Source organism: Mobula hypostoma, chromosome 2 (assembly GCF_963921235.1).
Source record: "Mobula hypostoma chromosome 2, sMobHyp1.1, whole genome shotgun sequence".
In the NCBI taxonomy this organism is placed as follows: domain Eukaryota; kingdom Metazoa; phylum Chordata; class Chondrichthyes; order Myliobatiformes; family Myliobatidae; genus Mobula; species Mobula hypostoma.
Window position 1 is genome coordinate 22,326,491 of NC_086098.1, and position 12,318 is coordinate 22,338,808.

General features: G+C 43.8%; 1 protein-coding gene across 1 annotated transcript in view; it reads right to left on the reverse strand.

Annotated features, from left to right (window-relative positions):
* The window catches only part of LOC134338322 (triadin-like), a 426,556-nt gene that overhangs the window by 188,332 nt on the left and 225,906 nt on the right, over window positions 1-12,318 (reverse strand). The gene's annotated exons all lie outside the window — the stretch shown is intronic.

The window sequence follows — 12,318 nt, forward strand, 5'->3', positions numbered from 1 at the left end:
AACGATGTGCTGGAGCTTTTGGAAAACATCAAGTTGGATAAGTCACTGGGACCGGACAAGATGTACCTCAGGCTACTGTAGGAGGAGAGGGAGGAGATTTCTGAGCCTCTTTCAATGATCTTTGCATCATCAATGGGGACGGGAGAGGTCCCGGAGGATTGGAGGGTTGCAGATGTTGTTCCCTTATTCAAGAAAGGGAGTAGAGATAGCTCAAGAAATTATAGACCAGTGAATCTTACTTCAGTGTGTTAGTAAGTTGATGGAGAAGATCCTGAGGGGCAGGATTTATGAACATTTGGAGAGGCATAATATGATTAGGAATAGTCAGCATGGCTTTGTCAAAGGCAGGTCAATGCCTTACAAGCCTGAGTGAATTGTTTGAGGATGTGACGAAACACATTGATGAAGGTAGAGCAGTAGATGTAGTGTATATGGATTTCAGCAAGGCATTTGATAAAGTACCCCATGCCAGGCTTATTGAGAAAGTAAGGAGGCATGGGATCCAAGGGGGCCTTGTTTTGTGCATCCAGAATTGGCTTGCCCACAGAAGGCAAAGAGTGGTTGTAGACAGGTCATATTCTGCATGGAGGTTGGTAACCAGTGGTGTGCCTTAGGGATCTGTCCTGGGACCCCTACTCTTTGTGATTTTTATAAATGACCTGGATGAGGAAGTGGAGGGATGGGTTAGTAAATTTGCTGATGACACAAAGGTTGGGGGTGTTGTGTATAGTGTGGAGAGCTGTCAGAGGTTACAGCGGGACATCGATAGGATGCAAAACTGGGCTGAGAAGCGGCAGATGGAGTTCAACCCAGATAAGTATGACGTGGTTCATTTTGGTAGGTGAAATGTGATGACAGATTATAGTATTAATGGTAAGATTCTTGACAGTGTGGAGGATCAGAGGGATCTTGGGTCCAAATCCATAGGACACTCAAAGATGCAACGCAGGTTGAATCTGTGGTTAAGAAGGCATATGGTTCATTGGCCTTCATCAACCATGAGATTGAGTTTAAGAGCCAACAGGTAATGTTACAGCCATATAGGATCCTGGTAAGACCCCACTTAGAGTACTGTGCTCAGTTCTGGTCACCTCACTACAGGAGGGATGTGGAACCCATAGAAAGAGTGCAGAGGAGATTTTTTTTTGTGTGCCATACTCTGGCAGAGCCTCAATAACCACTTCTTTTTTCAAGTGGTTGTCTTGGAGGAAAGATTCTGTGAGTGGTTCCCCACGTCCTCCTCACAGCACAGTCTTTTTTTACTAGGCCAGGTTGCGATCTCGGCACTCAACCCGGCACGGATGGAAAGTGTACCCGGGAGCAGCCCGACCGGATTTGAACTCGGGAACCTTCGCTCCGGAGTCCGGCGCTGATGTCACTGCACCAGCAGCCTGCCAGAGGAGATTCACAAGGATGTTACCTGGATTGGGGAGCATGCCTTATGAGAATAGGTTGAGTGAACTTGGCCTTTTCTCCTTGAAGCGACGGACGATGAGAGATGCCTGATAGAAGTGTATAAGATGATGAGAGGCATTGATAGTGTGGATAATCGGAGGCTTTTTCCCAGGGCTGAAATGGCTATCACAAGGGGGCACATTTTTAAGGTGCTTGGAAGTATGTACAGAGGAGATGTCAGGGGTAAGTTTTTTTATGCAGAGAGTGGTGAGTACGTGGAATGGACTGCCGGTGACGGTGGTGGAGGTGGATACGATAGGGTCTTTTAACAGACTCCTGGATAGGCACATGGAGCTTAGAAAAATATAGGGCTATAGGAAACCCTAAGTAATTTCTAAAGTAAGTACATGTTTGGCACAGCTTTGTGGACCAAAGGGCCTGTATTGTGCTGTAGGTTTTCTATGCTTCTATGTCTCTATGTTCTATGATTTCATTTATTTATTTAGCAATACTACGTTTAGTAGGCCCATTCAGCCCTTTCAGTCATGCTGCCCCACAACCCTAAATAACCCTAACCCAATCACAGGACAATTCCAACCTAGTCATTTTACCTACCCAATTTTTCTGGAACAGTGAGAGGAAGCTGGAGCACCAATGGAAAAATCCACATATCCAATGGGGAGGACATGCAGAGACTCCCTACAGATATGGTGTCAGAATTGAGGTCTGAACTCTGGGATGCCTCGAGTTGCAATCGTGTCAAGCTAACCACTACACTACTCTGGCACGCAGGGAGAAAGCATTAAGGAACAGAAATCTCACTGAATTTATGTGCCAGCTCTAGCACTGTAACCCATCAATGCTGTGTACATATACACCACAAACTAATCAACCTGCCTTCACCTACTTGCTGTTAATATTGTACTTTGAAACAAACATTTCAAGCATTATACTGTTCAATCTTCTTCATGTGTCAGAAATGGTTGATCTTCAAAGTGTAAAGCTGTATTTTCAATTGGTTATCAAAATGTCAGCAAGAATTGTTTACTTGCAAGTGCCGGGCAATCAGATAATCCATTTCATATTATGTTCCATTCCCTAAATGCCTCCATACTGTAATGCAGGCAAGTAACAAATGACAGATTACATTCTCCACCTCACCAAAACCAAACATAGGTCAAACAAATAATTACTTCTTTTGTTCCACAGGGGTCAGTGTTAGGACCACTGCTCTTTATGATGTATGTCAATGATTTAGACTACAGTATTAATGGATTTGTGGCTAAATTTGCTGATGATACAAAGATAGGTGGAGGAGCGGGTAGTGTTGAGGAAACAGAGAGCCTGCAGAGAGACTTAGATAGTTTAGGGGAATGGGCAAAGAAGTGGCAAATGAAATACAATATTGGAAAGTGTATGGTCATGCACTTTAGTGGAAGAAATAAATGGGCAGACTATTATTTAGATGGGGAAAGAATTCAAAATGCAGAGATGCAAAGGGACTTGGGAGTCCTTGTGCGAGATACTCTAAAGGTTAACCTCCTGGTTGAGTCAGTTGTGCAGAAGGCGAACACAATGTTGGCATTCATTTCTAGAGGTATAGAATGTAAGAGCAGGGATGTGATGCTGAGGCTCTATAAGGCACTCGTGAGACCACACTTGGAGTATTGTGTGCAATTTCAGGCTACTTATTTTAGAAAGAATATACTGACATCAGTGAGAGTTCAGAGAAGATTCACGAGAATGATTCCAGGAGTGAAAGGGTTACACTATGAGGAACGTCTGGCAGCTCTTGGGCTGTATACCCTGGAGTTCAGAAGAATGAGGGGGGATCTCATAGAAAGATTCAGAATGTTAAAAGGGCTGAACAAATTAGATATGGCAAAGTTATTTCTCATGGTAGGGGATTCTAGGACAAGAGGGCACGACTTCAGGATTGAAGGATGTCCTTTTAGAACTGAATTGCAGAGAAATTACTTTAGTCAGAGGGTGGTAAATCTGTGGAATTTGTTGCCACAACCGCTGTGGAGGCCAAGTCATTGTGTGTATTTAAGGCAGAGATAGATAGATTCTTGATTAGCCAGGGTATCAAAGGGTATGGGGTGAAGGCAGGGGAGTGGGGATGACTGGAAGAATTGGATCAGCCCATGATTGAATACCGGAGCAGACTCAATAGGCTGAATGGCCTACTTCCGTTCCAATATCTTATGGCCGTATGATCTAATGAAAACAGTTCTTGGCAGAAGCTAGAAAGGAAAAGCAGACAAATAAAATGTGTTTTTATTTGGCCATGATGATGGCCAATCAAGTTTCATGTAACACAGAATTGATTTTTTTCTCAGCTCTTTCCATATTTTGGCTGAGAAGGGTAACAATTTCAGATTAAGCTGGGGAAAACAAGGAAAACATTACTAAAGGCATCTAATACAAACCGTACAGGACATTGAATGACTGGGAATCCAACTCCATCAATTTGTTGATATTGCTTACTCACCAAACCTGAAAATCTTTATTCCCTCTCCAAGTCATCACTGGAATCTACTGTAATTCTGGCAATGAAATTTTATTCTTGTTTACCATGGGCAACATGATTGCAAATCCTTTCCTTCCTCCATGTATCACTCATCTGCCCACACACCCCCGTACCTTCAGCCACTGGTATCATTTGCTCCTGTTACTTCACTCCCATCCATTCTAAATAATTTGCTACAACTCCAGCAAAGTGCTCTGCTCCATCTTATGGATTGCCTGGGATTCCCATTAACTTTCTTTTTGAATTCTTCCTTTTTCTTCATTTACTTGCTGATCCTTAGCACTGTCTCCTGTAAATATTTAATCAGCTTTCATACAGTGGCATGCGAAAGTTTAGGCACCCCAATCAAATTTTCTGTTACTGTGAATAGTTAAGTGAGTAGAAGATGAACTGATCTCCAAAAATCATAAAGTTAAAGATAAAACATTCTTTTCAACCTTTTAAGCAAGGTTAGTGTATTATTTTTGTTATGTAGAATTTTAGAGTGAAAAAAAGGAAAGAAGCACCATGCAAAAGTTTGGGCACCCCAAGAGATTTGAGTTCTCAGATAACCTTTACCAAGGTGTCAGACCTTAATTAGCTTGTTAGGGCTATGGCTTGTTCACAGTCATCGTTAGGAAAGGCCAGGTGATGCAAATTTCAAAGCTTTATAATTACCCTGACTCCTCAAACCTTGTCCCAACAATCAATAGCCTTGGACTCCTCTAAGCAGCTGCCTAGCACTCTGAAAATTAAAATAAATGATGCCCACATTGCAGAAGAAGGCTATAAGAAGATAGCAAAATGTTTTCATATAGCCGTTTCCTCAGTTCGTAATGTAATTAAGAAATGGCAGTTAACAGGAATGGTGGAGGTCAAGTTGAGGTCTGGAAGACCAAGAAAACTTTCCGAGAGAACTACTCATAGGATTGCTAGAAAGGCAAATCAAAACCCCGTTTGACTGCAAAAGACCTTCAGGAAGATTTAGCAGACTCTGGAGTGGTGATGCACTGTTCTGCCATGCAGCGACACCTGCACAAATATGACCTTCATGGAAGAGACATCAGAAGAAAACCTTTCCTGTATCCTCACCACAAAATTCAGCGTCAGAAGTTTGCAAAGGAACATCTAAACAAGCCTGATGCATTTTGGAAACAAGCCCTGTGGACTGATGAAGTTAAAATAGAACCTTTTGGCCGCCATGAGTAAAGGTATGTTTGGAGAAAAAAGGGTGCAGAATTTCATGAAAAGAACTCCTCTCCAACTGTTAAGCACGGGGGTGGATCGATCATGCTTTGGGCTTGTGTTGCAACCAGTGGCACGGGGAACATTTCACTGGTAGAGGGAAAAATGAGTTCAGTTAAATACCAGCAAATTCTGGAAGCAAACATCACACCGTCTGTAAAAAAGCTGAAGATGAAAAGAGGATGGCTTCTACAACAGGATAATGATCCTAAACACACCTCAAAATCCACAATGGACTACCTCAAGAGGCGTAAGCTGAAGGTTTTGCCATGGCCCTCACAGTCCCCCGACCTAAACATCATCGAAAATCTGTGGATAGACCTCAAAAGAGCAGTGCATGCAAGACGGCCCAAGAATCACACAGAACTAGAAGCCTTTTGCAAGGAAGAATGGGAGAAAATCCTCCAAACAAGAATTGAAAGACTCTTAGCTGGCTACAGAAAGAGTTTACAAGCTGTGATACTTGCCAAAGGGGGTGTTACTAAGTACTGACCATGCAGGGTGCCCAAACTTTTGCTTCAGGCCCTTTTCCTTTTTTGTTATTTTGAAACAGTAAAAGATGGAAATAAAAAGGTAATCTTGCTTAAAATATTAAAGAAATGTGTCATCTTTAACTTTATGTCTTCTGGAAATCAGGTTATCTTTTACTCGCGTGGCTATTCACAGAAACAGAAATTTTGACCAGGGGTGCCCAAACTTTTGCTTGCCATTGTAAATTTGTTGATCACCATCAGCTTTAAACCTTCTGTATTGTTTTATGTTGTTGAAGAAGCATAACTTTCTCCAGTTAAAAATATTGGAAGCCAGCCAGGCTGCTCACACTTCTACAGTTTTCAACCAAGAACTTTGTGTGTTTAATATTTCATTGATTAATTGAGTAATTTTGTAAATATATAGTTTGATTAAGAATTCTTGTTCATTTAAATAATTAAATATGGGTTATATGTAAACATACATGAATTGCATATGTCATGATGCTACCACATGATATGTGTGTGCCTCGCTTAAAGTAAAAAACAAACTTAAGATTCACATTTCTCAGCTCTCTTGTTTTCCTTTGGATTCATTCAATGTTTTGAAACTAAAGAACATCACAGACTGACATTCAGAAATTCAGTTCTAAATATTATCAAGGCTATTTTATTCCAGCTATGTAACAGAACTCGCTTCCATAACTAACATTTCTCTGTCTCATAATCCCCTCAGTCATTTTGGTACCAATGACCTGGGAAGGAAAAGCAAAGCAGTCCTGAAAAGAGAATTTAGAGAGCTAGGTAGAAAGCTGAGAAGCACGGCTTCCTGGGTAGTAATTTCTGGATTGCTACCTGTGCCAGACTCTAGTGAGGGTAGAAACAGGATGACTTGGCAGATTAATGCTTGGCTGAGAAGCTGGTGCAGGGGCAGGGCTTCAGGCTCATGGATCACTGGGATCTCTTCTGGGGGAAGTATAACCTGTTCAAAAGTAACAGGTTGCATCTGAACCCGAGGGGAACCAATATTCTCGTGGGCTGGTTTGTAGAGCTGCTGGGGAGGGTTTAAACTAATTTGGCAGGGGAATGGGAACCAGAATGAAGGGACTCAGGATAGGACAGATGCTAAAAAGGGAAAGATAGCATGCAGTCAGACTGTCAGGAAGGGCAGGCAGATGATAGGACAAAATTGCAGCCATCAGGGTGAGTATCAGTTCAATAGGGATACATAATCAAATAAGGGTAGCAAATGCAGCACTCAAAATGTTATATCTCAATGCACGGATTATAAGAAATAAGGTGGATGATTCTGTTGCACTATTACAGATTGTCAGATATGATGTTGTGGCCATCACTGAATCATGGCTGAAGGATTGTTGTCTCTCTCTGGCTATCCATCCCATAGGATGATGATGGTTCCTTTCAGTCAGTTAGTGGGGTGATACCCCACTCCTCAGAAAGGAACAGCGTGTGTGTGAATAGATTTTAGGTGAGTAGGGGTTTGTACAGGTCCAGACCCGCCTGCTCGACGTCTCCTCCTGAATCCAGCGGCACAGTGGGGTCCAAGACGGCTGGGGGAAGTTCTGTTGCAGTGAATGGCCAGACCAAGCTTCGATGCAAGCGACGCCCTTTCCGTGCTTCACGGCATGTGTTTGCCAGATGGCTGTTGACCCTACAAGAGGGTTCATCTGCCCTTTGACAGGTCCTGTTTTTTGTCCAGCCATCCTCCTCACCAGGCAAGCCTGGTGGTGGAGCCGGTTTAGTCGCCAACCACCCGGCCATGCGACAGGTAGTACTGGGTTACATGGTACCTGTAGCACTCAGATGAGGATGGCAGTAGCTGGGAGCTGAATGTCCAAAGTTACACGTTGTATCAGAGGACAGGAAGGTAGGGCAGAGGGGGTGGTGTAGCTCTGCTGGTAAAGAATTGCATCAAATCAGTAGAAGGATATGACATTGGATCAGAAGATGTTGAATTCTTGTCGGTTGAGTTAAACAGCTGCAAGTGTATAAGGACCCTGATGGGAGTTATATACAGGCTTCACAACAGTGGCTGGGATGTGGACCCCAGATTACAACAGGAAATAGAAAAGGTGTGTCAAAAAGGCAATGTTATTATCCTCACGGGAGATTTCAACATGCATGTCAATTGGGAAAATCAGGTTGGAAATGGTCCTGTATGATAGGTGCTCAAGTGAGTTTGCTGCCAGAGAAGGCAAAGAGTGACTGAACCTCACTGGAAGCTGTCAATGGTAGCGAGATCCAGATCTATGGGACAAGGCTGGTGACGCTCTGCTTCAGTGGGTGACATTACACATCGGAGTTAGTCCTGCCTAAAGAGGCTACACCTCTGCTCAGTGCAGGTTTCCTGTGTGCCCAAGGACTACCAGTCGATCTTAAGATCTACTGGCTTGCAGATGTCAAGGACTTCGGCTTGTTCCCCACAATGGCTCTGTCAAGCCCATGCACCACTGCATGTGAGTTTACTCAACTGCTGGGTGAATTCCCAAAACTCACCAAGTCCACATTCTCAACTACAGTCACAAAACATGGAGTCGAGCACCATATTTCTACAACTGCCTCACCAGTCCACGTCCATGCATGTAGACTGGACCCAGAAAAGCTGACATCCATGAGGGCTGAGTTTACCAACATGGAAATACTTGGCATTGTATGCCGATGGAATAGCCCCTGGACTGTTCGGAACTGCCATATGGTCCCTACATCCGATGGTGGTTCCTGCCCATGTGGCAATTTCCGACACCTTAACAAGGTCAGCACCCCCCATCGTTAATTGGTCCCATACATCCAGGACTTTTTGTCACACTTAGCAAATTTTTTCCAAAGTCGAGTTAGTTAGGGCTAACATCAGGTGCCTGTATGCTCAGACAACATTCACCAAACAGCTGTAATAATGCCATTTGGCCTCCTTGAGTTTCTGCACATGCTATTTGGGCTCAAAACTGCAGAACAGAGTTTCCCACGGCTGATGGATTCTGTATTAAAAGATTTAGATTTTCTTTTTGTTTACCAGGATGACATACTTGTCACCAGTGCATCCAAATCTGAGCACGTATCTCATCACCACACAATTTTCAAGCACTTAAAATTAGATTAGATTAGATTCAACTTTATTATCATTGTACCGAGTACAGAAACAAAGCCAATGAAATGCAGTTAGCATCTAATCAGAAATGCAAAGAATAGTGTTATTTACAAAATTACTGCAAATAAAAAGTAAGGGCTACAGCACACAAATATAAAAGTACTGAGACAGTACAATACGGATATAATACTGCTTGGCGTTGTGATTTGAGGTTCTGCAGGGTCACAGCCTCAGGGAAGAAGCTCTTCCTGTGCCTGCTGGTGCGGGAGTGGAGGCTCCTGTAGCGCCTACCAGATGGGAGGAGAGTGAAAGGTCCATGGTTAGGGTGAGATGCATCCTTGATAATGCTTTTTGCCCTGCCCAGGTAGCAATTATGGTAGATGTTCTCAATGGTGGGCAATTGGGTGCCGATTGGCAGGATACTTGGAAGTGTGGAGGGGCAGAGGGATCTGGGGGTATATGTCCACAGATCCCTGAAAGTTGACTCACAGGTAGATAGGGTAGTTAAGAAAGCTTATGGGGTGTTAGCTTTCAAAAGTCGAGGGATAGAGTTTAAGAGTAGCAAAGTAATGATGCAGCTCTATAAAACTCTGGTTAGGCCACACTTGGAGTACTGCGTCCAGTTCTGGTCGCCTCACTATAGGAAGGATGTGGAAGCACTGGAAAGGGTACAGAGGAGACTTACCAGGATGCTGCCTGGTTTAGAGAGTATGGATTATGATCAGAGATTAAGGGAGCTAGGGCTTTACTCTTTGGAAAGAAGGAGGATGAGAGGAGACATGCTAGAGGTATACAAGATATTAAGAGGAATAGATAAATTGGACAGCCAGCGCCTCTTCCCCAGGGCACCACTGCTCAGTACAAGAGGACATGGCTTTAAGGTCAGGGGTGGGAAGTTCAAGGGGGATATTAGAGGAAGGTTTTTCACTCAGAGAGTGGTTGGTGCATGGAATGCACTGCCTGAGTCAGTGGTGGAGGTGGATATTCTAGTGAAATTTAAGAGACTATTAGACAGGTATATGGAGGAATTTAAGGTGGGGGATTATATGGGAGGCAGGGTTTGAGATTCGGCACAACATTGTGGGCCGGAGGGCCTGTACTGTGCTGTACTATTCTATGTTCTATAATCCGCTGGGCAGTTTTCACCACATGCTGGATTGTTTTGCGGTCCGACACGGGACAATTGCCATACCACACTGAGATGCAGTTGGTGAGTATGCTCTCAATGGTACAGCGGTAAAAGTCTGTCAGTATCCTGGGACAGGGGTGAGCTTTCTTGATGTTCCGTAGGAAATAAAGGCGCTGTTGCACCTTTTTGATCAGGATGGAGGAGTTCAGGGACCAGGTGAGATCCTCAAAAATGTGGACACCAAGGAATTTGAAACTTGATACATGCTCCACTACAGGTCCGTTGATGTAGATGGGGACGTGAGTGTGGCTCCTAGCATGCCTGAAGTCCACAATGACCTCCTTGGTCTTCTGGGTTAAGGGCCAAGTTGTTGTCGGCACACCACACGGCCAGCTGCTGGACCTTATCCCTGTAGACCGTCTCGTCATCCCCTCTGATCAGGCCAACCACCGAGGTGTCGTCTGCGAACTTGATTATGGAGTTAGAACCGTGTACAGGAATGCAGTCATAGTTGAAAAGGGAGTACAGAAGAGGGCTCAACACACAGCCTTGAGGCACGCCGGTGTTCAAGGTAAGAATGGAGGAGGAGAGGTTGTCTAACTTAACTGATTGGGGTCTGTTAGTCAGAAAGTCCGAAGTCCAATTGCAGATGGATGAGCTGATACCAAGCAGGCGAAGTTTGGTGATCAGCTTGGAGGGGATCACAGTACTGAATGCCGAGCTGAAGTCAATGAACAGCATTCTGATGTAAGAGCTGGGGCTGTCCAGGTGGGTCAGGGCAGAGCGAAGTGCCATGGAGATGGCGATGATGAACCATGGTGATGGGTGTGGACTGCTTACAATTTCTAAACATACTGCTTCTAAATTACTCTCACTGCAAACTGCAGCCTGTAGTTTCCCTGTAAGCAATGTACTTTTGAACCATCTTAATGAACTAGTGATCTCACGATCTTCTGAAGGTCATGGCAGACCTAACCCTCAAGGATGCAGGAACAGCATCTTTAAGTGAGTGAAGATACATCACCATGTCCAAAAAGGAGAGAGGAGGGGAGGACTCCAAGTCAAACCGAAGTGCCAAGGAATGAAAAATCCTTAACCAAACATCTTGTTAGCAGATGTAAAATCGTTGGAGAAAAAGACTGAGGACCTGAGGGCAAGATTTCTGTATCAGAGGGAAAGGAGTAATTGCAGCATTATGAGTCCCGATGAAGAGTCTTGGCCCAAAACATCGACTGTTTACTCTTTTCCATAGATGCTGCCAGGGTTGCTGAGTTCCTCCAGTTTTTTGTATGTGTTCTTTGGATTTCCAGCATCTGCATGCCTTCTTGTGTTTGTGATACATGTAGCGGAGTCGCAGGAAATCAATATTGATCATCAGAATTAGGTTTATTATCACAGGCATATGTCGTGAAATTTGTTAACTGAGCAGCAGCAGTTCAATGCAATGCATAATATAGAAGAAGAAGTAATTAATAATAAGTAAATCAATTACAGTACGCATATGTTGAATAGATTAAAAATCGTGCAAAAAACAGAAATGATATATATTTAAAAAGTGAGGTAGTGTTCACGGGTTCAATGTCTATTCAGGAATTGGATGGCAGAGGGGAAGAAGCTGTTCCTGAATCATTGAGTGGGTGCCTTCAGGCTTCTGTACCTCCTTCCTGATGGTAACAGTGAGAAAAGGGCATGCCCTGGGTGCTGGAGGTCCTTAATAATGGATGCTGCTTTTCTGAGGCACCGCTCCTTGAAGATGCCCTGGGTACGTCGTAGGCTAGTACCCAAGATAAAGCTGACTAAATTTACAACCTTCTGCAGCTTCTTTTGGTCCTGTGCAGTAGACCACCCCATACCAGACAGTGATGCAGCCCGTCAGAATGCTCTCCACAGTACATCTGTAGAGGTTTTTTAGTGTGTTTGTTGACATACCAAATCTCTTCAAACTCCTCATGAAGTATACGCGCTATCTTGCCTTCTTTATAATTGCATCGGTATGTTGGGACCAAGTTAGTTCCTCAGAGAGTTGGTATAAATGAGTGTTTTTCCGGTTGGCAGTCAGTGGTGAGTGGGGTGCCACTGGAGATGGTGCTGGGCCCGCAGCTGTTTACCATTTACATTGATGATTTGGAAAAGGGGACTGAGTGTAGCGTAGCAAAATTTGCTGATGACACTAAACTGAGTGGAAAAGCAAATTGTACAGAGGATGTGGAGAGTCTGCAGAGGGATATAGATAGGTTAAGTGAGTTGGCCAAGGTCTGGCAGATGGAATACAATGTTGGTAAATGCAAGATCATCCACTTTAGAAGAGCAGATTATTATTTAAAAGATTGCAGCATGCTGTTGTGCAGAGGGACTTGGGAAAGCCTGTTCATGAATCACATAAAGATGGCTTGCAGGTACAACAGGTTATTGAGAAGGCAAATGGAATGTTGGCCTTTATTGCTAGAGGGATTAAGTTCAA